Source organism: Haemaphysalis longicornis, unplaced genomic scaffold, assembly GCF_048455015.1.
Source record: "Haemaphysalis longicornis isolate Haplotype H1 unplaced genomic scaffold, Haemaphysalis longicornis Haplotype H1 scaffold_9, whole genome shotgun sequence".
NCBI classification, from domain to species: domain Eukaryota; kingdom Metazoa; phylum Arthropoda; class Arachnida; order Ixodida; family Ixodidae; genus Haemaphysalis; species Haemaphysalis longicornis.
In genome coordinates this window covers 115,880,606-115,905,702 of record NW_027526460.1, presented here as the reverse complement: position 1 = coordinate 115,905,702, position 25,097 = coordinate 115,880,606, and the positions used below count along the sequence as shown (strand labels likewise).

General features: G+C 46.6%; 2 long non-coding RNA genes across 2 annotated transcripts in view; both read right to left on the bottom strand.

The window, feature by feature from the left end:
- Window positions 1–7,676: 7,676 nt before the first annotated feature.
- LOC144151837 (uncharacterized) lies at window positions 7,677–10,669 on the bottom strand. The gene is made up of 2 exons (XR_013318986.1): window positions 10,474–10,669; window positions 7,677–9,071 (listed from the first exon to the last, which is right to left on the bottom strand). It is a non-coding gene; the product is annotated as an uncharacterized LOC144151837 (long non-coding RNA).
- Window positions 10,670–15,782: 5,113 nt separating this feature from the next.
- Window positions 15,783–25,097, bottom strand: part of LOC144153993 (uncharacterized) — a 71,720-nt gene continuing 62,405 nt past the window's right edge. Inside the window, exons 3-6 of the long non-coding RNA XR_013319427.1 lie at window positions 23,719–23,870; window positions 20,979–21,046; window positions 18,724–18,804; window positions 15,783–16,099 (exon numbers count right to left, since the gene is read on the bottom strand). This is a non-coding gene — a long non-coding RNA (uncharacterized LOC144153993). The remainder of the gene's footprint in view (window positions 16,100–18,723; window positions 18,805–20,978; window positions 21,047–23,718; window positions 23,871–25,097) is intronic.

Sequence of the window (25,097 nt, the reverse complement as noted above, 5' to 3'; positions counted from 1 at the left end):
GCCAGATCACGAGTCCCTTAGAGGCCTTCATCGGTGATACCATTAATTGGGACGTTTTGGGGAATTATTTGTGCGGCCAGGTCTCTGACACTGGACAGCATCTCCCGAGTAATGTTCTCAAATCGGGCCTGCATTTCGGCCTGGGCACTCAGGATGCTGTGTACTGTTTGGGTGTATTCAAGCTTTTGCTCGGCTAGCACCCGTTCTATACCCTGCAGGCGCTCCTCCGAGGGGGCCTCGGGGAAGAGATGACTCTTCCCATTGGGTGGGTTTGGCGCTCTCCGCTTGGGCGGGGGCTCCTCTCGCTGCTTAGTTCGTAACTGCGTGATCTCCTTTTTGAGGGCGGCATTCTCAGCTCGTAGCGCGGCTATCTCGAGGCGCATGGCTTGCAATTCGCGTGCTATGTCAGATGAGAGGGGAGAGGTGGGTCGGATGGAGTTGGGTGATGATAGGGGGGATGATGGAATGCAGGTGGGGGTCCTGACCAAGTGAGTAGAGGCGTTGGGACCGCTCACCTGTTGCTGTGGTGGTCTGCCGTCTTGTTGGAGGGCGGCCTTGTAGCTGTTATTGAGTCCCGTGCCGTGCTGGTTTCGGGGTGGGTGCTGCCCCGCCTTGTGCTCGTTGCCCTAGGGAAGCTTGTTTCGGTCCTTGGTGTTGCGGGCCTGACGCTCCAGGTGGTCGGTGCGGGTTCCGTGATGGAGTCCAGGGAAATCGGCGGGCCGGTCGTACGGAGCCTTGAGCAATTTTTCTTGTTCCGAGACCACCTGGGCATACGAGGGGGCTCGCTTGCGTGGTTGAAAGCGTCTTGGGCAGTCGACGGAGCCCGTGGGGTGAGGGCCCTCGCACACTATACACCGCGGGGTGCATGGGTGGCCATCAGAGGGATTCGTTGTGCCGCAGCTGGAGCATCTCTTGGGCTCTGTTATGTTCGGGCACACATCTTGCCGGTGCCCGGCTTGCCAGCACACCGCGCATGCCTCCGTCTTGCGGCGAAAGGGCTTGCACCGGTACGTCGCTGCCCTGTATCTCACCCAGAAGGGTACCCGATGGCCGTCGAACAAGATTTGTACCATGTTAGAACTGTTCAAACGTTTGGCATCAAGGATTGGTAAGTCCGAGTTGTAATCAAAAATGCTGTCGCGCACTTGTTCCGGGGTGTCTTCCTGTGGAATGTTGAAGATGATTCCCATGCTGGTATTCGCTGGAGCGGGCACGTGAGCGGCTATTTCATATTGCTGACCGCGAAGCACGATACATTTAATCCCGGCGTATCTGGTGGCACGGTCTTCGGAAGGTGTGCTAATAAGCAGGTAATTAGCCACATGGTGTATCCGGATTTGGTCCTCACGGTTGGGCGCCACTCCCGCTTGGGCCAGGATGGCGTCGGCTAATGTGGCTTGCGCTATAGACGAGAGCGCAAGTCCTCCTCGAGGGCGCAGGACAATTTTTACATCAGAAGATGGCAGAGGCGAAGCCGGCGGCGGGCGACGCGGGGTACGCTTCTTGTTTTGCTTTGGCGCACGTGCAGAGCTCGAGGTGTTCGTGCCTCCAGTCGAGGCACGTGCTTGATCGCGCAGGGCGTGTTGCCGGTGGCGAATCGTAGCCCACCCGGGCTGCTGCAGCTCCTCGGGGTCGATGTCCTCCCCTTCCACGATGCTTTCCATTCCGGGTATTGGCTCGCGCGGCCACTTGCAGATGTTGTGCCGGCGGCGATGGCGACTTCCCTAGGCCTGGTAGGCCTAGCGAAGCTGGTGGCGTGGCAAATCTATGAATCGCTGTAGCTGACCGTTGGCGTGGTCCACGGCTGCGATGTTGGTGTCCTCGGTGTCCGTGTGACTTGCCGGTTGTCGTGGTGGTTGTCGATGCGAACTCACTTCTCGTCGGCTCCGTTTTTGGACCCCTTTCTTGCTGTTTAATTTATTTGGGAAAAACCAGATGTATGCACTTAAACACAAGCAAGGCGATGTCATCACAAATAGGGATAAATTAGTTATAATAACCTAGGAGCTTTATAAAGATCTCTACAGTAGCTGCGATATCCAATATAATGCCGAACCACGATGTAGTTTATTTATTTATTTATTTATTTATTTATTTATTTATTTATTTATTGGCATACTTTCAAGCCCCGAAGGCATTACAGAAAAGAGTGGGTGAATAAACACAAAAAAATGTGCAACGTACAAAGAAATCTTTCGACACGGCGTTTTATGAAGTATGGTTTTGAAGGTTCATTGGCGACAGAAAGTTAATAGGTATTGAAAGTTCATAGTAGACAGACATCCTCCAGCAACGACCGAAGAAGTAAAGCAGGCTGTGAATGAAATGCAAGAAGGCAAAGCACCTGGTGAGGATCAGATAACAGCAGACCTCTTGAAGAATGGCGGGAAAATTGTACTTGAAAACTGGCAAACCTGTATACCCAATGCCTAATGACCGCGAGTACCGGAATCTTGGAAGAACGCGAACATCATCGTAATCCACAAGAAAGGTGATATGAAGAATTCGAAAAATTACAGGCCGATCAGCTTACTGTCAGTCCTCTACAAGGTACTTACAAAGGTAGTCGCTAACGGAGTTTCTGCCACCTTAGACTTTTGTCAACCTAATGAACAAGCAGGGTTTCGTAAAGGGTATTCAACAATGCACCATATTCATTCGATCACTCAGGTGATAGAAAAGTGCCCGGAGTATACCCAACCCCTATATATAGCCTTCACAGATTATGAGAAAGTATTTGACTCGGTCGAAACCTCAGCAGTCATTCAGGCATTGCGGAATCAGGGTGTAGACGAGCATTACGTTAGAATACTAGAGGATATCTACAATGGGTCCACAGCTACCATCATCCTCCATAAGGAGAGCAGTAAAATACCTATAAGGAAGTGCGTCAGACAAGGAGACACAATCTCTCCAATGTTATTCACATCATGATTACAAGAAGTATTCAGAACGTTGGATTGGGAACAGGTGGGCGTAAGGGTTAATGGAGAATACCTCAGTAACCTCTGAGTCGCTGATGACGTTGTCTTGCTAAGTAACTCAATTGACGAACTGCAAAGCATGCTTACCGCACTGGACAAACAGAGTAGAACCGTGGGCCTGAAAATTAATAAGCAAAAAACTACAGAAATGCTCAATTACCTCGGGAGAGCACAGTGGTTTGAGATAGGTGGCGAGGCAGTCGAAGAGGAAGCGAATATATCAACTTATGCGAAGTTGTGACCCCAGATCCCCACCATGAGGCAGAGATAATTAGGAGGATACGAATGGGGCGGAGTGCAATCAGCAGGCATTCTCAGATAACAACAACAAACGAACGTGTATTGAAATGGCTGATGGCTCAGGGCCGCAAGTGAAAGATAATGAGCATTTTCAGATAATGAACGGCAGCCTACCATATCCTCGAAGGAGAAAATGTATGACAACTGCTTCTTACCGGTACTCACCTACATGGCAGAAGCTAAGAGGCTCACTAAAAGGGTTCAACTGAAATTGAAGACGACTCAGCCAGCAGTGAAACGGAAGATGGTAGGTGTAACATGAAGGGACAAGAAGAGAGTGGAATGGATCAGGGAACAAACGCGTGATAACAGCATATGAGTAGAAAAGAGGAATAAATGGCTGTGGGCAGGGAATGCAATGCGCAGGCAAGATAATCGTTGGTCATTAAAGGTAACAGAGTGGATCCCTAGAGAAGGCAAGCTTTGCAGGGGGCGGCAGAATGTTAGATGGGCAGATGAGATTAAGACGTTTGCGGGAATACATTTGTCGCAGTTAGCACATGACCGGGCTAATTGGAGATCTATGGAAGAGGCCTTTGCCCTGCAGTTGGAGTAGACAGGCTGATGATGATGATGATGATGATGACGATGACGACCCTTTTGCTATACCCGTCTCTCTGTATCTACTCTGTAACCCTGGTGGTCAAATGGTTGCCATTTCTTCTCACTAATGCTGAAGTTCTGCTAAATAAGCATGCGTGCGGAAATCACCTTCTCCGGCACAGGTAACTCAGCGGTACAACAATAGGGGGATAACTAATTTGTACACGTTGTCAGTGCTTATCTAAACTGCGGGAAAGAAATCCCGATGATAATATGTGTGGGCTGGCGGGTCACTCCGCAACCACTACCAAATAATGTAAAGTAAGCTTTTTTTTTCCAGTGAAAAAAAAACCGGATATAACCAATGCGTGCCAGCTGTGATGACATACTGGGTGGAAACTTGGCTGCCTATTAAACTACGAAAAAAAACGTACGTCCGCTCGACGCGCCGCGAAACGGTAAAAGGTAGGAGTAACGCCCAGAGTCGGGAAATGAGCTTCCTGGCTCAGAAAACAAACTCGAATAGAATTATCATAGCTCATATTAAAAAAAAAATGCACTGCGTCGGTTACGATAGAACGTCTTTAAGTGGAGTCTGAAAACGACGTTCTTCTCGTTATTTCTCCTTCGTTCTAAATTGCGTCTGTGCGTGGAGGCAACAACAGAAATTTACACCCGAGTAACATCTAACTAAAGAAAGTGAAAATTGTTGGGCGGCTCGAAGCACTTTACAATCATGCCAAGCATCCGGGCGTTGCGCCGGCACTTTTCTATACAGACTTAAAAAGAAAACTTCCCTCCGTGTCACTGAAAAAAATTGTACGACCTACCTCGGCCACTGTCATTCAATCATGCAGGACTGCCTGGTATTGTAATTTTTACAGGATAGAGAGAGAGAGAGAGAGAGAGAGAGAGAGAGAGAGAGAGAGAGAGAGAGAGAGAGAAGAAATTCTGGGACCTAAATATACATAGCGAGTACATCAATAAAAGTACAAGAAAGCCTGAAGTACATCAATGTTCATTGGCATTCATTACGATGAAACGTGAGGATGTTTAATTATGTTCCGTATGAACTCCTATGCAACTTTTCCAGGACGTTCTAAAGGAGCGATGGAAATTTATTGTTGATCTGCATGCCGCAATAAGTTAGTTCTCTGAAGAAAGTGGCATCGTGCGGTTCGTTCTGCATTTTACAGGTGCCACAGCTTTTCCAATTTGGCCATAAGCTCCAAGACCTAAAACAGTCGAAAAGCTTTAGCGCGCTGCGCTTTAGAGCCCGGTACAAGGGTTTCGCGGCAGAAGCGGCTAAGCTGGCTGCGTGACCGAGTTAGCGAACGAGGCAACCTAGGATAATGAAAACAGAGGAGCAGTGCCTGGCGAAAGTTAAAAAGGGGGGGGGGGGGGGCAAGACGTACGTCCCCTTGTCGTGGCGGAAAGTCGTCTTGCCGTCTTGCCGGGCAAGACATAGCCGCCACGCCAAGGGGGAGGACGTGTTGCCATCCTATCTCCCAGCGCGTCCGCACGGGTCAGTATGTCTCACGCACTCCCCCACACACTTTCGCCAGAGCATTTCCTCTCTTGTGGCTCACCCGAACCACGTACATTTGCGGGGAACGTACAACCACGATTTAAAACAGCATGCTCGGCGGCTGCGGAGCGCTGCGAGATAACGCGGAGTCGCGCGTGCGGCCTTGCGTTCGCTGATCACACGATCACTTCCTGAGACGCAGGAGATCTGCGCCGTGACGAAGAGTGCAGTTTGAGATGCACACAAATTTCGCATTAGGGCGTGTAGTAATCGCCGTGGGATTTATTTTATTTCACTACGCAGTAAGTGCCATCGGCATTTTGTTGGGCAACAATAAAGAACAGAAATTAGCGCCTACGTGGAGACTTTCAACGCGAACGGAGAAGCGATTTCTGGGGAAACATTATTTAGGCGCACCAATTATCATTATAACAGCTTATATATGAGTCATTACGTGTTATAAATAATTGGTATTAAGTGCTTTCTGCGTGTTCTTACTAGTGAAGTAATGTAAGCATTATCTTTGCATTACAGGCTATTTTACGTTTATTTAGTGCTCAATAGCCAGCATTCCTAACTTATCATTACGACGCTGCGTTTTCGGCGTTTTGAGCCATCATACGCGTTCGCATGGGAAAGTGTAATGGGTCTCACCCGACCTTTACCGAACCAACGAAATCTTGGCCACGGGATCAGGAGGAGAAAAATTAAGAAAGCCAGCCAAGAAAAGGACGTGCGAAGTGACTGCCATAGAACAAATTTGCACCATGCATGGTCGGAGTTGCTGGAAGGTTTTTCAAGAGGCCTTCGTCCTGCGATGGATATTAAGGGGTTTATAATCATATTTAAGGGCCGTATGGTGATTTTAGTGTGGAATGGTGAATGGTTTCTTATTGGCACTCACACAGACGACCGCTTTCACATACGCTACCGAGACCCTTTAACATATGTAGGCAACACTATGAATGTACCTAGTTGGCGCTGATTTGCCGATCGTCCAGCCTCCCGTCACAACTAGGTGACGATATGTTTTTTTTACGCGAAGCAACAATGGCCTTAGCAAAAATTTACCTCCCAGGGCAGAATGACTTCGCTGCTCTTGTGAAGCGTGGCAACCTCCTTCAGTCTTACAGAGCAGGTATGTGTCGTCTTTATAAATAACTCTACTTGAGAGCTGTCATAATTATGTGGTCCTTTTCAACTGTACTGTGTTTCTTTTGCTTTTTACAGGCGCCAACAAGTCCAGAAGGAAATGTTATGCTCCCTCACGTTATCACCCCGGCTGTATACACTTTTAGTTAAAAATGACCAAAAGTTGGTCTTCCTAGAGATAATAGACCTGGCCACAATCACTCAACCCAGTGAAAAATAAATGTGAGCGGACTAGTCAGCAGCCGGTTGGTTCGTTGCGATAATCCTTGTGGAGAAACTGCTGGAGACGAGCCGCAGAAAAAATTTAAAGCCGTTCCACTCAATGTGAAAGCTGTGGAAATGCAGAGCAGTGATTCGCCATAATAGGCTGTACCACCGTTATTCGCTCGCTCTTACAACTCATCACGCTCCTCGACGGCCTGTCTCATTCCTCTCCTGATGAATTCAGCGGAGGTTTGTCTAATGCATTTCAAATTTCCCGCCTCCGCAGTGCTTGCGCGCCCCCTGCCTGAAACTGCGCCATCGGGAGTTCTGTTCTTTTAGGGGCGAAGCTCCTAAAGCCATGGGTCTGTCCATCCCTTGTGTCTCGTGGTACGTGACCGCCGCATGCTTTCGGAGATGTCGCAAAGTGGGCCACGTTGCACGCCCAAGAACCGGCTGCAACCGGCAGCGCAAACTCGGCACTGGGAGCGCGAGCTTGTCTGTGTTCGCCAACGGAGGTGCGAGCGCACGTGCACTGCGAGGGGGAGATCACGCAAGAGATCACGCCATAGAGAAAGAAATACTGGTAAGAGTGGACACTCCCATAGAGCCCTGCGGCCGAATGACTGTACTGTAGTGTAGCGCACCGAGCGGACGGAGAGCCAAACTACTAACCATACTTTCGTACGTTCACTTTCGGTTTCGCGGACACCGATTTTGGCGGGTAGTTTGAAGGACTGGAAAGCGCTGCTCACAGCGACGGGCATCGGTACGGTATTCGGACGCTTTCATGCAATAATTAGTGTTTATTTGAACATATCATTCTTAGGCTTAGTGCCCGTATGCTTTTACAGAAAAAAAACCTTTTTCTGAAAGCGTGAAATGGCAATTAAAAGTACCACTCACACTTGGTTAAGAATTCTGTCGCGTGTTCACATGTAGCCGAGCCACATAAAAGAGACACACCATAAATGAAGAAATATTTATTGCATGGCAGTAAACGGAACAAGTTCAAATTGTCATCATTCTTTGCAACACACATATAATAATAAACAGTGAGTAATACACAACAGAGACAATACACAGTACTGAGAGGAAAATACGTTTCCAGGAATGAAAAAAAATGCACAAGTAAAGGTACCACAACCACACAAAGGATTTTTTCTCCACGGTAATTGAAAATGTAGAAAACCGAGAAACTCAGCCATCCACAGATTTACTTGTATCTACGACACCCTCAGACGCTGTTCGCTGTTGCAGTCATACTAAAATATCAACCATAACATAAGCTAGACACTGGGATACTTGCAACTGTTTACAACCACTATCTCCGCCGATAATCTTCTTAGTCTGGCAATTTCTCCAGTTAGGATGTGAAAGAAGGGAAAAACTTTGGCTTTGATGGCCTCGCTTATTTGATGAACGCTGATGAGATCTATTGCCTCGGGGCAACTTCAAATCAGTAGCAGTAATTGAACAGAAATCCCATTTTATGTGGAGATGCACACGCAAAAGGTTAAGAGGAAAAAAATACACTTCCTATTGGTTCCTTGCAAGGGTGCATTTTCCCAAGAAGCCGGGTTACCTTCCGAAAGCGTTGCCTTCCCAGTAAAGGCAAAGGGCCAGGCAGGGATATTTTAGGTACGTGCACGTAGTCAACCGACAGGTTCCAGGCTCGATTAAGGCACACAAATTCATGCCTTCCGCTGTCAATACGAACAGTCTAATATAAGAAACAGGGAAGCAGTATATGCTTCTCGTGTATGAGACAATGGTGGCACATTACAGAATCCCATAAGCATTTGACAACGTAGGTCCCAACATGGTTCTCTTCATCTAGGCCAGTCCGACAACAGGCAGCACGTATGGTGACAAACGACATTTAGCATGACCTCTTACCCTGGCAGTCTTCATAATGTAAAAGGGTTTTTGTGAATGTACTGTTTTCACAATATTACAACTAGCAGCAACAATAACTTGCGAGTGGAGTTTGGAGACTATACGCTGTTGTTAGTGGTTTTAATGATATGAGGCATGTCAGTGATAAAAAACCGTTTGTTCCTTGAGTCAACGATAGTCTTAAGTGGTCACGCCTTATTGAGTGCCGAGACTTGCGTTAGATTTTAGGTGCTAATGGCAAGGTTCAATAGATGGAATACAGTTGCGGTATCCATCAGAAGCATCAATAAGGTAGCAAGAAGCATTGCAGGCAGTCATTAATACAACTGAATAACTCTGGGAGAACAGTTGGCACGGCCACTTTTGTGAGTCCTGTGAGGGCACGATTCATGAAGTGCTTGCACCATGTTTGGTATGAAGAATGCAGCTGGCTGGTTGGCTCTGTCTTGAGGGCACCTGTAGACCTGCACAGGTGATAGGTGATATAGTACACAAACTGCTTGCAATAACAGATGATATGCGAATAGTCTGTAAATTTCACTGCAACTAGTATTCAAGTATTGCCTCCAGTGCATGCCACCTATTTAAAACACAAGTTCTCTTATTCTATTCAGCAATCATGCGGTCAAGCTATTAGCAACACTTAAAATGTGGGTCTTTGTAATTTCGCAACACTGGTTAGGCACATTCTTAATGCAATTCACCTATTGTTTGGGTTAACAAGAATGATAACGCTGCTCACATAGCCTGAATCCCTTTGTCTTTTTTTGTAAAATCAGGACGAAGAGTGAGAGCGAGCTGAACGTTAAACAAACCTGTTGCCCCACGGGCTCGCGAAAGAAACGCATCCCGAGAACGGGCACCTGGCGAAAGTATATTTGGGCGCTGTGTGGGCACCATGGCAAGCAGCAGTGAGCGTCGTACTGAGTACTACTGACCGCCAAAGGCCATGCCTTAAAAAGATATGACAAGAAACACACAGTTCCGACTAAATAGGTGCAATCTGCGCAATACGTGTTTAATGAAACTAGCCAAAATATGACCAGAGAAAAGAGAGCAAACGCTTGAAAAAACGGCAAGTGTGGAACAGTTGTATGCAATGCCTGCGATACCGGAATTGATATACGATGTAGAACGAAGACCAAATTTGAAGGTTTCAATGCACTGCGCACTCACCCCGCATCGAGCAAAGCTGTTATCTGCCGACGAAAGAGGCGTTTTTACCGTACCTGGCGCGCCAAAGCGAAGCGACGAGCGCGCGTTATCTGCGTCGGCGAGCGGGTTCGCTTTGTACGCAGGAAGCTTGGTATGCACCCATGTGTAAAACTTACGATGAGTGTAGGGCTACTGGTTATGCCCAGATAAGTCAAATTAATGCAGATACGGCTACTTCGCCGTGTACGTTAGCCCGGACGGCTTTGCAGCGCATCACGGCCATAATAGCAGTAACAGTTGGCCTAGCTAGCAATGGCTAGCTAGTATAATACAACGCAGCCTGCGGCTCACGTAATTCAGTGCAGCGACAGCGCACAACGCCTGTTTCGCCTACGGACCACCGGCCGGCCGGCCACTTCCGCAACTCACAGCCGTCGTTTGCGGCACGTAAACGCTACGTGCGACGACGGGCGCGTACCGCTGGCATCCCTCAGCGCTAGATAAAACGGCACAACCAGCCTAAAATACCATTACGTCCAGCTAAAAAATGGTGTCTTACGCCTTTCCGGGGCGTTTCCAAAGCGCTTATCTTAAAGACGCAGCACTAGCTATGCCTGATTCCCTGAGGTTACGCAGTGCTCGCAGCGTTTGCAGTACAAGGAAACGTAAATATGATACGCCACACCAGCACTTTAAAGAAGAAAGTCTCACCTTTCGTTCAGGATGCAAAACCGATGTCGCAAATAAAGCGCTAGGCGTTTCCTTCTCAACAACAGAGGTTAGCACGAGGCTGCAGAAACGCACGTGCAAACGCTGCCGAAAGAGCCAAATGGCGGCTTGCGCTTGCGGCTTGGCGGCTTGGCCAGGCTTGGCGCAAAGAAGCCACAAAAATTTACATTGACAGCCATTCAACTTATTACACAAAAAAAAAATGTGTAGTCTAATGTGTAACAAAATTTTAAAAGTATAATATTGTGTGTTAGCTTAATTTTAAATATATAGTGTTTTACCACTTGCGCCGACTGCCGGACGGCGCGCGAGTCACGCCACTCGGCCGCGATAAGCCCGTGTGTCCACTCTTCTAATTTTTTTATTTCTCTATGATCACGCCACGAACGCAGGCAGTCGTTCTCGGAGATCGAACGAGACGCAAGGACCTTTGCTCGTTTCCTCTCGTCTTGTTCGGGCACAAGTTCGCCCTAAATAAAAGTTCTTTCTTTACCGTTGTGTCCCATCCTACGTGACAAATTGTGGTGGAGGTGCGGGGTAGTCCTCGATGGCGCGGGGTCTTTCACCAGGTCTGGGCCTGGGAGCATTGACTCCGAAAATAAAAGTTGATTTGTACAATGTACGCACACAGTCTTACGTCTTTCTTAATGATGTAATGGGCGAACTTTCACGGGAGAGTTACGGTTACCGATGATCTCCCCCTCTCGAGCTTCGCCCCACTTGTCATCATTCATTCCGTGGATATGGCATGATTTTTTTTTGTGCTTGCTTTGCCTCCCGCACGTGCCGGCGTTGCATTGCCACTTTTTTCGCCTACTATCGTAAAAACCAACTTAACGAGCGTTCCGACCTAAATGAACACGGGCGCTGGTGGTTAATCACGTATATTTTGCCTCAGCAGTGCCTGAAGATTTCTTTGCGCTGAACTACGGGGAGATGTATGACCAGCGTCAGCGGTTCACGGGTTTCAAACGCTTATGACTATATAAACCGCTTGGCTTTCGAAGCCTCTGTGGGTCGCGCGACGACAGGACGCCGTGTGGATTTACTTGGGTACAGCGAGCGAGCTACGACAACAAGGCGAGCACCTAGTGCTCTGCACTTCAAAAATATCACCACCTCAACCCGAAGCCAACAACCGACTCACGTAACGCCAAGTCAAAAAGCTCGCACTAAGTCACGCGGCCAGACAGGAATGCTGGCACAAATAATGTGACGTGTGACGCGTGTGACGCGTGTGACGCGTGAAGCACTTCACGTGTGACGCGTCACGTGTGACGCGTGTGACGCGTGAAGCACTTTGCTCAACGCGACATTTCATTTTCGCTTGCGTCGCTGTTTCCAGCGGAGAAAGTGATTTGCTTACGCTAAGAAATATTTCTCAGCCGGATTCCAAGTAGAGCGTCACGCCCATGGTTGATTTCTCGTAAAAAAAACAAGAAGATATCGTCCCCTACTTGTGATGGGAGGCTGGGATATCAAGAAGCTCATTTTTTCGGCACATATTGCGCCAACAAGGTACATTTATAGCCGAGATCCGTGATGAAAAAAAAAACGCAAAAACACAAAAAAAAGAAAAAGAAGAGGGGACGAAGAGAGGCCGACGCACAGTACTGTAAGTCGTCCCCTCTTTTCTTGCCCTTGTGTATCTTCTGCTGTTTTTTATCTTGAATCTGAATCTGCACAATTAGCCCAACTTGGGTTTGTTTATTTTTTAACCATGTATTGGGTTTAATTATTTATGTGTGGTTTTTGCCGACTGATTGATTGATTGATTCTAGGGTTTAACGCGCCGACGCAACGCAGGCGATGAGGCGCGCCGTCGTGGAGGGCTCCGGATTAATTTTGACCACCTGGAGATCTTTATCGTGCGCCGAAATCTCGTACACACGGGCGTTTTTGTTTTTCGCCTCCATCAGAAAAGCGGCCGCCGCAGCCGGGAATGGAACCCGTGACCTCGTGCTCAGCAGCGCAACGCCTTAGCCACTGAGCCACCGCGGCCGGTGTTTTTGCCGACTGGCTGTGCCGGGCTGTTATCTGTGTTATCCTTGGACCAAGTAAAGCCCGTGCGGCATAAAGGGAGCGACTGGTATGGGTATACAGCGACGGCCACCGGTTGAAACGGGATGGGCCACGGCTGGAATGAGATAGATACTTGTCGATGTCACGTGGTCGTTGGGCAGGGAGAGGGCGTAGGTGGAGCGTCGACGGGGAAACCACGCAGTCCGAGCTTCTTCTTCTTCTTTCTTCGTCATCTCACCTGTTAAAAATGCGGACGCTCTTCGCTTTCTTTAACCAGTCCCCAGAGCCTTCACTGGGGGATCCGCGGAACGATGGTGGTTCCCGAGGCTGTTGCAGGACGATGGGAGGAGTGGCTTGTTGCACCATGTTGTCGGTTTCAGCGGTGTTTCTCTTGGTTCGTTCTAGTAGGAGACCAAACTCGGCCGGGAAACCTGGAATTTGGTGGATGGCTCGGCTTGGGCTCGCTTGTCGGCTTCCAGAAGGCGCAGGGAGCATAAAGGGTGCGTACCTAGCACCTCCACCAGATGTCACAAAGCCAAAGATGAATCAGTTGTCTTGAAGGAAAAAACAAGTTTATTGGAGCGAACTTGTGCTCCCCTAACAACTCAACGAATACACCGGCGGCGAAGCAGCAGTCAACAAAGTGACGTGCGCAGGCGAGCGCCGGCGAACCGAATACCGTGGCGAATGCTGTGCGGGCATTTATCTCTCGGTGCGAGTGGTTCTCGAAGCGTCCAATTGCACCCACAACACTGTAGATCAAACAAGATTATTCTTGGCTGGTGACGTTAGTGCGAAGCACTCTCCCTATCAAATGAGATAACACGTGCGGCATAAGGATTGGAGCACGTGCTTCACTTGGCCCACTGATAACAAAGATAACAGCCCGGCACATCGGTCGGAAAAAACAACGCTGCAATATGTTAAGCGGTCTCGGTATCGTATGGGAAAGCCGTCTTATGCGGGAGTGCCCGAATAGGAAAACAGGCACTCTTGCATACGCCAAACTTCGACCTTGCATAGCCTCAATTGTTCAAGTTAGCGTTGCTAGACGATCGCGACTGGGTAATGCTGCCGGGTCTCACTACCTTTGCAGCATTGTCTTAGGTTTTGTTCGCGAAGCAATTGTGTACAAAGAGTAAAGCTAACCTCAATACGTTCAGCCATAACGCCCATTCTTAACTTGTAGTTGTCTTCAGCAACTAATGCGTTTCGTCGTCTATAAAACACATACATATTCAGTACGCTTAGCGAGCAACGTTTTCTGTTTTCAGTCACACGTGTCTTACTGTGTGACGCGCTTGAAATCTTCATTTCGCCTTTAATACACCGCCCCAATTCTATTCAACACAGCGTAATAATAAAACTTCGCCAAGAAACGTTTCTGCGCGCCGGGATGGCTCAGTGGCTAAGGCGCAGTGCTGCTGAGCCCGAGGACTCGGGTTCGATTGCCTGCCGCGGCAGCCGCTTTTTGCTGCAGGCGAAAAGCGAACACGACATTGTTTGTATTCGAGATTTCGGCGTGTGTTATAAATCTCCAAGTAGCTTTAATTATTCCGGAGCCCCCAACTACGGCGCGTCATCACCTGAGCAGTGTCGGCGTGTTCACTCCGACAAAAAAAAAAGAAAAAGAAAACGAGAGAAAGTTGACTTGAAATTTCAGCTTGAACACGAAAACGATAGGACTTAGGAAGGAAACACGGATACGGGCACTGTGTCCGTGTTTCCTTCCTAAGTCCTATCGTTTTTGTGTTCAAGCTGAAATTTCAAGTCGATATGGAAAACCACCTCGCCCAAACCCAAGCAATTCTGCGAGAGAAAGTTGTTCGTCGTGATTCGCCGCTCCGTGCCATGACACACCACTTGATTTAGCCGAGGCGCTCTTCGCGTCATTCAAGTAAATATTTTCCCATATAGCTTTATAAAAAATACTACACTATAGGTATTTTTGTGATTATATCAATTATATAAAAGGCGAGATTATAAGTACGTACTTCTTTGTAGATTATTACATTACCACTGCATGGTTGTGATGGCTCGTGACCAACATCTGTTATTTATGTAAGCTACTGACAAGCCGGGAACGTAGTGCAAGACCCGACGGAGAACTACAGTCGTCTTTTCAGTAGTATCTCTATCGATTCATTTTACTTGCACAAGGATAAGAAAGATTATAAGAATAAATCTTCGTGCGCACTGGTAACCAAATAAACAATAACAGGAAACATCTGATAACATAACTATTTTCTGCATTTCCGCTCACTCTCTTACTGATTATCTGCTTACCCTCCATCTCACCTGTGACGCTTTTCCACTCCGGTCTCATTCGTCCCCCAATAAACACTTTGGGAGTTTGGTCAAGCAAAATGAAATTTTCTACGTTGCATTACTCTCTCAATCGGAACACTGCTGCGAGAAGGCATCATGAGCGCTTTTTGTATTTTGAGGTCAAAACACCTTTTTCGAGGCGCTGGTCTTTATTTCTTTCGGAAAAATCATGCCCTACCTATTCTAATTAAAAGAACAATTCGAAAAACACTTCTGTTCTGATGTCTTGCCTAAAATATATCTAACATGTTCTATTTAGTTAACATTGTTATAGCTTGGAACATTGCCACCAGACTTAGTAGTTTGGAAGTTTTGCTATATAAACGGTTCGCTGAAGCCTTCTTTAATCTTTGGCAGGGTGACTGAATCCAGGTACCGACACGCCGACATAGAGTTTCCCGTTCAAGTAGCCGAAGCAGAACTACCGTCTGTCAAACGCGCAAACTTCGAGCCTCCATAGCCATCCGCTGTGTTTATTGGTGTCTATTACTTTACGCCTGTCCTGCTTTTAGCGTGGCCTATCTGAGGGCACTATGTACTCAGTGCTGTGCTATACGGATTTGGGTACCTAGAGCATCCATGGGGCAGCTCAAATCATGTACTAAAATTTTTTGTCCACGCGGTGGCCGTCTTAGCAGAACGCCGCGCACGTATTTTGTAAAAGCGAAAAAATATGCGTGAAACATATTGCATGAAACTCTCATAAGCAGTTGCAGGCAATCTATTCCGCCACGTTGTCAGATTGCTTTTTCCGGAAACTGAGGGCGACGAAATCGACTGATGTTCCAGCGCTGGATTTCACATCCAGAATTCGTTGACACTCATTTAGGGGAAAAATCATGCTGTCAGAATTATAACAATATGAAACCTATAAGAACATATCCCCGGTAAAGGAAGAGTCAAATAACAAGCACAGCATAAAATTGTAGTTTATTGTGGGCGCTTAACAGAGTTTCAAAAGTAAGATTTTCGCTTCCAAATTTTTAACGTATCGAATCTCCCGAAGCTGCCGCAAAACACAATTCCGGGAATTTCGCTAAAACGCTAGATACAGTGTAAAGTTTACATGCGAAAACCGGGAAAAACTGCGGAATCTATGCGAAATGCTTTTAACACGAAGACTAATAGTCTCCTTCGCCGTCAAAACAGAGATCTTGGCTGTACAGTGGAACAACAGCGCCGCAGTCCGCAACAAAGTGGTCGATGCAGTGCTGCGGCACGGAGTCCTTCAGTTCTTTTTGAACCCAAAGAGAACATTCTGGAAGGAGAAAAATATGTTACGTGTGTCTTGTCATCAGCGTCATAAAGGTTACTTCCTCCAGTGAACCGGAAGGTAAATTTTAAGTGTATCAATACATTTGGGCAGATGGAGTTGGTAGAGTTTGAAAAAGACTTTTTTTTTAAATCCTGAGAAGTAACAGTCAATAAGGCCAGATGAAAAATTTTATGTCCAAGTTGCCTCCGAACGTATAGAATAGACAACTATTCGGTCACAACAGTTAGCTAGTTACATGCGCTGATCGAAAACCCCAGAAAAAATAATCAATGGCCGTTTTTTATATGCGTTAGTGTCTGACTTCTCTGCTTCGCGAACGCCAGGATCAGTGCTCTGAGCATGCTTCGGTTTGGCTACAGATTGCGGCAACTCAGTGTTTTGCGACGTTATTCTCACGCCAGACGCACGAACTCTTCCAACAGTAGCTTGTAGTCTTCTGAGCCCACAATCATCACTCCTTGGTTACCCGGAGCGGTGTTCGCTGCCTGGAATTCCTACAAGTTTTGGCGTTTTACCTCTGCCGTTCCCATTCCACCCCCTTGGGCTACTGCTTGGCCGTGCACCCGCTTCACGCTCTTATTACTCTACGAATAAGCTGGAACAAGTGGTTGCCAGACGCTTCCCAGGCGGCCGAAAATTCAGGCCACCTGTGGGACAGTGATAGAGAACAGAACCCCCCCCCCCCCCCCCTCTCCTCACCTCCCCCGCACCACCGGCTCGGCCTCGGGTGACCGTCACCCTTTTCGAGGTGTGGTTTGTTGGCATCGTTCGCCATATTTGGTTCCGGGCCCTAGAATTGCGTTTCTCTGGGTCCTTCCTTGTACTAAGCCTCGCCTCTGCTCCTTGGAGACCAGTAACACGGTTATTTTTTGCCCACTGAACGCTTATATACCTAACGCTACATAAATCAAGCGTACAATAATTGTTGCAATGTGCTTTAGGGAGTGCAATAAAGCAATTGGGATAGGTTTAATTTTGTGACTAGAACTAAAGGCATGCAAGTACTGCATTGCTTTTGGGCTAATTTGTGGGGCAGAAAGTTGAACCACCTAAAACAAAAAAAAAACAGATGAGGGAACAAAACGTGCTACTTCCAAAATATTTGTTGGGGGAAAGTGGACGCATGAGAACGAAGATCGTAGATTTGGAAATTTGCTACGACCCGATTATAGTTTAAGTATATTTAGTAGCTGTGTAAAAAAGTTATTACGAACCTACTACGCAATCAGCAGCTCTAAAAATGAAAGAGAAACAAACCACGCGAGCGAAATATTTTCACCTTGTGGAAGGCCAAAGAGCTGAACAAATAGATTCCAGCTGAAGGAATATTTAATTAGCTGTTAGCGTTAAAATAAACGCTCAGCATTTCTTTTTTTAAGAGTCGCCGCAGCAAGGCAAGGTAAGAATTAACGGGTGAATTCCACCTTGCACAGAAATATTAAGTTCTATTCGAATAGGCCGTGGTATTCCGTTTGTTCATGGCTTCGGAAACTAAACACTAGTTTCAGGCATCGGCAGCCGCAGTAGTACCCGCAAACATTGGTGCTTTACTAAGGCTTGTCAATCTCAGTTTTCCTTCTATATCGAGAGTCATCCGTATATCAACGATGGGGGTTCAATGCAGTGACTCCTAGCTGATGACTTTATGATCAAGGGACAAGTATTCGGGGCGAGTTGTATGGCCACCGTTTCTTGCCACTGATGTGCAAGAATTTGCCGTATTTTCGGCAGCTCGTCGGCTCCCCCCTCCCGCTGCGTGTTTTTATTGTTTCTATCAGCCTTGCACTAGGTAAGTGCTTGCTCGTGCAAAAACAGTTGAAATTCCGAAATGCGTAATTAAGGCTGCACAGCGGCAGCAGATAGAAACAAGATTTTATGGCTTTTACTGTGGGAACGGTGCGCTTCCACAGTTTCAATCTAAACCACCAGAAAATCATGCGTAAAAAGGTGGAAAGGAATGGCTCGAGTATAAAATAAATAGAAAAGGCTCAGAAAAAACGTACGTCTGACGATCTACTGTAGCAAAACAACAAAAAAAAACGCATTCCCCAACTAAAGAAAAAAATATCGAGTGGCGAGGTAGGATACCCAGGCGATTCGGAGGGCTGGAGTCGAGTCAAATTTAGCAGTAGGGTAATAGCTACCGTGACTCGTAAAACGTATAAAAATGTGAACAATTTGACAGGAGGAATATTATGAGATAAATACTTCGACAAGAATCCGCCAAGCTGAAACAACACAGAAGTGTGCTTAAGCGTTGAGGAGAGGTCTACTGTCAGCGGGGGTCATCAGCAGGAGGACAGCGATTTGTTGCTAACAAAACTAGTAAACGTTTTTTCATATTTCTGGGACGTAAAAGTAACACACCCAATGCGTCTTACAACATAAAAAAAGCAAAGTAGGTATTACTTGCCGGCTTTTTATTGTAGGATACAAAACATCGGGCAAGTTTCCTGTTCATACAAGAACACTTTTCGCCGTGATACCCACCACAGCCTATGATATTTCGTCACAAGTAGCGGTTATGGTTTTTCACTGCGACTAGGAGAAGCAACATCTCGTGCCCCAAAGCTTATGGAACTAATAGCTGCAGCATAAATACTTACGGTTTCCATGGTATTCAAATTTCCAAATTAGGCAATTTTCAAAGTCGCTGTAAAGGTGGATACTTGTTTTTGGAGTCGGATCTGAGTAATGAAAAAATAACAATTTCCAGATTTAAAGACACATCCCCACAAGGAGGCGGAAAACTATTGCACGTAAAAGGTGGCTCTGCCCAGCCCAGCCTTCTGTTATCCAAAGAGAAAGCAAAACTATATTGGGCACTGGATTACACCTGCTTTTTTTAAACACAGTAGAATTCAGAGTTCCATTCTATAATGGTACGCACCTTACACACCCCGTCATTTGGGCTGTATTCTTGGAGATATTACGCCACAAAAAGGAAGGATATAATGAATTCTTAAAGTGATAATTCCAGCAGTTACGCCTCGACAAGATTATATAGAGTGGACTCTCGATAAACGGAGCTTCAAGGGACTGATAAAATTATTTCCATTTAACAGGAGTTCTGTTTACTGGAAGAGATGCGCAAAAGTGAAAATGTACCCGCGTAAACTCTTAAGGGCATTTCATGGAACTCTGAGCACTGGAAGGTGAATGTAGCTGATAGTTTTTCAGAAAGCAAGAAAACTACAATAGGTTTGGGCACAACATTCACAAAGTTTATTTGGCAACAATGAGTCTTTGTGCCCTAAACGATGCATGAAAATGCATCAAAAAGGAGGTTTCTAAGTCAAGAATGATGTCTTTTCTTTTCTAACGTAAGCGCATGGTGTGCACGCCTCGGGTCTCGACTTCGCGAGTGTTTACGAGCCACCGAATTCAGAAGACGGCAACGCGGCAAAGCAGCATGAATGGCACCACGATGGCACGAAAGAGGCGGCAGCAGCTAAGCCTGTTAACCTCGGTGACTTGAATCGAGACCGAACGACTAGACCAAGAACTACCCGCCGCGGTGGCTCAGTGGCTAAGGCGTTGCGCTGCTGAGCACGAGGACGCGGGTACGATTCCCAGCCGCGGCGGCCGCTTTTCTGATGGAGGCGAAAAGCTGAAACGCCCGTGTGTTCGAGATTTCGACGCACGTTAAAGATCCCCAGGTGGTCAAAATTAATCCAGAGCCCTCCACTACGGCGCGCCTCATCGCCTGCGTTGCGTCGGCGCGTAAAACCCTACGATTAGATCAGAACAAGAACTGCGATGTAGCATTCGTCGCGCCAACGCGGCTGACCACTAACGGGGCGAGGCTTTCGAGGCCGACGAGGCTAAGAAAAGAAAACAAAAACTATACAGCCGGGACCGCGAAAAGCTGATGCTGTTGGCCATGGGTTTGAGAAGGAGTTCCATTTTCCGTTCCGTTTACACGGTGAGGCGGAAATTTTAGTTCCGATTACCGAAAGTTTTTTTTTTACTCTGTCTGAATACAAAATGAACCAATTTACAGGCTACAGTTCCGTTTAAGCCCCAATTCCGTTTAAGGAATTTCCGTTTATCGAGATTTTACTATATTACAAACGTTCTTGTTTGAAAATTGGCCTTAACCTTCGGTCATTACTCAAGCACTATGGGTTTCAACGTGTCGAAGGAAACCATTTACTCATCCGGGATATGATAGTTTTGCAGCAGCGAGTTTGGAAGACCAGTAATGCTTTAAATGCATTGTGCATTAAACATCACGTAGACATCTTGTTCGCATTTAAAAAGAGCAAAATGTACAGCTTTTTTGTGTTTGCAGAATAGCTATCAAGCTTCATCACCGAAGCTTAATAAGTGATGTTTAGTAGCTATCTTGAAAAAAGTAGCAAGTTCTTTAATGCCCAATAGGTGTAGTTCATAAACTTATTAAAAGATAAATCGGAGCAGTTATTACAAGGAAGAGCAAGCTTATCTGCACCATGACCTCAAAGCAACAAAAAGAACTAAAATTTTTCAGAGAGTAAGCACTATTTTCCAACTGTGAGAACGGTGCATGCACAATGTTGGTACGTGCGTTTTTTTTCTGTAGAGAGTCTGCGAACGTCTTTGCTTATTCAGTTTTTATGGCGTGCAGATTTTTAAGGCCAATATTAATGCGTAAACTTGCGTTTTACGTGTGCCTAAAAATATATTCCGATACGAACACGTTTTACTTATTGGTACGTTGATACTTGGTGGGTTGCGCCTACGCCAGTATTAGAGCTCGTTGCAGGACTTAAAATAGTGGTACAATAGCGAGGCAACGACTTCTCTAAAAGATACAAACTTTTCACTGGAATCATGCATCCGCCCTCTTTTTGGGAATAAAAAAGAAAGAACAACAAACCTTCGCTTGTGTAAAAGGTAAGGCTCCCAGGTGTAGCATCCGCTTGTGCATAAAACAGTACGTTGTTTCTGAAAAACACAAGAATGGTTGGTTCGTACATTGGCTTATGGAGATTTGGATTGTGCAGCTCCAATCAATCGCACTTTATATGCCTGATACGGCGAAACTTCGCATGAATTAACTTCTAGGGACATCAGCAAAACGTTTGGTGAAGTGAAAGCTCACTCAACTGAAATAAGTTTATTGCAACTTCCTACCATAATCTAAAGGAAGCATCGGGTGTTTAAATGATATTTCAATCCATTTATTTTTCATTCTGCTTATTTCGAAGCGGATATTCGCTATTTAGCACGTTTTGTAGAGTGCAGCAATTTTTTACTGCACGTGAGAACTTAGGACTGTAGTGGTCATGAAATGAGTCTCTGGGTCCAAGCTGTTGAATCATGGGTCCTGAAGCTGGTGTGTTCCTGGATCGTAAAACCTTTAGCCATGTGGCAATGGCGTCGTCCGCTTTACTGATGTAACAGCGCACAGTTACCTGCGCGCGGGGCCGAGCTGCGCACTTTCCGATTCGGCCGCGATCGCTTGGCGGTGGGTCCCAATCGTAGATAATGATGATGCCGGGATTTTAAATGTTTTCACAACGTTGACATTACGCCGCCCGGAGTCCAGCCTACGCAAAACATCTCGTTTTTGTCTAGAGGTAGGCGCTTTCGTTTGGTACTGATGATTAAAAAGCACGCGAATGCCTTTTCTTCGTGGCTGCAGCGGTTCTAGGGCTAAAGATGTAGCTGTGGCTAAGGCTATGGCTTAGGCTGGCTATGAGATTATCCAGGCAGCCCATCCAGTTCAAAGTTAAAATTGGGTCCATTATTCGTGGCGCGGTAATGGAACGTGTTTTGAAAAATGTGTTACCAAAAGTGCCGTGTGTACCTCTTGAAGTGATCAATATGGTCAGGGAGAGAAACATGATGGTGCCACGGAATATGCTCGTAGAACTGAGATGCGCACTGAGCTGAATCCCGTTAAACTGAACAGCATTTGCATTGGGTTCAACAGCGGTTCAGTTGGGGTATAAAAAAAACTGAAGAAATAGAGTTCGCTTTTTCTGGCCTCCCTGCTCCCCGTTATAAGTCGTATAAGACAAAAACCATCAGGCAGAGAAAATTAAAAGTCCATTGTCCCTGAAGAAGAAAGTGTTTGAAAGCTGCATCTTACCGGTACTCACCTAAGGGGCAGAAACTTGGAGGCTCACTTACAGGTTTCAACTTAAATTGGGGAAGACTCGGCGGGAAGGGATCGGAAGATGATAGGTGTAACATTAATGGACAAGAAGAGAGCGGAGTGGGTCAGGGAACAAACGCGTGTTAAAGGCATATTAGTAAACATTAAGAAGAAATGGACGTTGGCAGGGCATGTAATGCGAAGGAAAGATTACCGCTGTCATTAAGTGTAACAGAGTGGAAACCGAGAAAAGGGAAGCGTGGCAGAGGGCGGCAGAAACTTAGATTGGCAGATGAGATCAAGACGTTTGTGGCGGTAATTTTGTCGCAGTTGGCACAGGACCGGGTTAATTGGAGAATAATGGGAGAGGCATTAAGCCCTGCAGTGGGCGTAGATATATGCTGGTGATAGTGATGGTGCATCACAGTTAAATATAACATAAACGTTGCGTACACTTAAAGATGTCTTAGGGGGGCAGCCTACCTTCAAAGCTGTTTCTGCTATTATCGCTCTGTCAACGTTTATTGCGGGGCAGTGTAAATGGTGAATGCAGCAGCAGAGTACATAACCGCTCACTTGGCGAAGAAATAACACTACGCTGTTTCCAACAATAGCACCCAAAGGTGTACTCTGCTACTCTTTAGGGATGAAATGGATCGGTATTTTGTGGCTTCAAGATTCCGCTGGAACACCAATACAAGAAGAGTAAAACGTTGCTTTCAATGTATCTGCGAGCCCTCAGCGCATGGCGCCGGAATGTTTTAGGAAGTCACACATAGGTAGCTCTCAAACCTACTAATTTAAAGCCATCTCAATCGTGTGGCTTTCCAAGGCGATTGTGTGGTTGTCACTAATGTCTTGTACAATTACACCTACTTCGAAGATTATCGCAGCTAACTACAGCAGTTTGTTATTCTAGTTTATTGTAGTTTTAGGTAGCGTTGCAAGGAATGAATGGTTTTGTAACTGGCTCAACACCTGACCCACTATAAACAGCAAGCGCGACTAGCAAAAGAAGAACTGATGCCGAAGTCCTGAAAGTTTCTGTACATATCATTGCTTATCACCTTGTCGCACTAAGCAGCAAGTTTTGCTTGGGTTTACCTGCCGGCGTGAGGAGGCTCCGCTACCGATTTTTTAATCCACCTGACATCACGTGCGCCTAAATCTCGTGTACACGCGAGTAGCCGTTTTCGCTTCTACGCGAAAGGCTGCCGTAATGGCCGGGAATAGTAAAGAAATCCGCCCGACCACTACAAACGCTTTAGCTGCAGAGAAAAGGTGATACGTGCCGAATTTGTGCGATTACCTCTAGAAACATCCAAAAAATACCGTTTCAGGAGTGGAATGCTGTCAAAACGCATCGCTGTTTTTGTTTCGCTTTTTGTGCCACTGGAGCCTCATTCGAATAAACCAGGGGAAGTGTTGTACACGTCCTACCTTTCTTACATCCCTACTGCACCCATAGTAATTGGTGTTCGGGTGTTCCCACATATAGAAGCACGTAGAAGCATACCCTGGCTCGCCGTCCTGGGATTTCAGCGTCCAGCTGTAGATTGCTGTACGTGCATCGGGATCGAGGGCAATTCTCTCTGCCACCACACAGTCGAGGATAGAGTCGTTGTTGTCGTCGAATATTGCCGCAACACTACGGAAGGATTCAAATATCTGCGACAAACTTCTTATTAGTAACGAGGTTTCACAATTTTGTTTACTGTATCACCAACTTTTTCATAGCACTCTCTCGCTGATCTACAAAGGTTATCTAGTAAAAAAGAATTTGTCGAAAAAAGCATTTTTCAAAGTTTGGTGAAAAGTATCTATTGGGGCTGTAGCATAAATGTGTTTACCTTTGCAGGGCTCTATTGTAAAGGGAAGGTAGTCATGTCTAAGGTTTTGTCAATTTTGGTTTGCGTAAAAACAACAACAAAAAAACTGTTCAAGACCGAAGCACTCAACTACCTTGTCGTGCTCTCCCAAAGCATTTGCCTCTTTGAGCCACTCTTCCATATTTGCCCTCAGCTTGTAGGCGAACTCCGAGTACGACTCGCCCCTAGCTTTCTCGGCTTCACGGAACTTCTGGCGAAATGCCTCTGCTGACAGCCTGTACTTACGCAGGAGGCTCGACTTGACTTTCTCGTAGTCCTTCGCCTCCTCCTTTGGCAAGCGGGCCATCACGTCGGATGCCTCACCTGGCAAAAGCGTAAGCAGCTTTTGCGGCCATGAGTCTCGGCTAAACTGGGCCCTCTCACACGTAGGCTCGAAGTTGACCAAAAATGGCAAACTGTTCGCATGGCGACGCAGTGAAACATCCCCCTCGCGAGGGGCACAATCAAATGCAGAGCATTTCAGGGGGCGCACGACGTTAAGTAGTTTGCGTTACGTTAATGTTGTTGCACTTGTGGCAACTGCTGACGAGAGAGCGCTCGTCAGCTGTAATTTGAATGAGTCAAGGATATAAGGCGCGTGCGTAGCCTCCCATTCTGTGTCGGCTTTGTGGCGCAGTTGGCAGAGCACCATGTACATTGCGTTCCGCCCGCAGGGTCGAGGATCGAAACCAGGCGCCGGATAGTATTTTTTTTTATATAGTGTACGGGGAGGGGTGCAGACTACGACTACGGACGCCTACGGACGTCTACGCGGGTGACATCGTGAGTTACTGAAATGCTCTGCATTTAAAAAAAATGGCCGCGTAGCTTCTCTTTTGTCGCAAATATCGACAAAGGACGATAGTCTTTGTCGACATTTGCCAAGTAAATGCCTCCCTTCTCTTTCCCGCTAACCTCTCATGTTGCCCCTCTTTTATCGCGCTCCTCCCAAGGTAAACATGCTAAAGGTTTGCTCAAGTCAAGTAAATTTACCGCGTTCCACTGCTCCAGACCGAGTGCATCGATG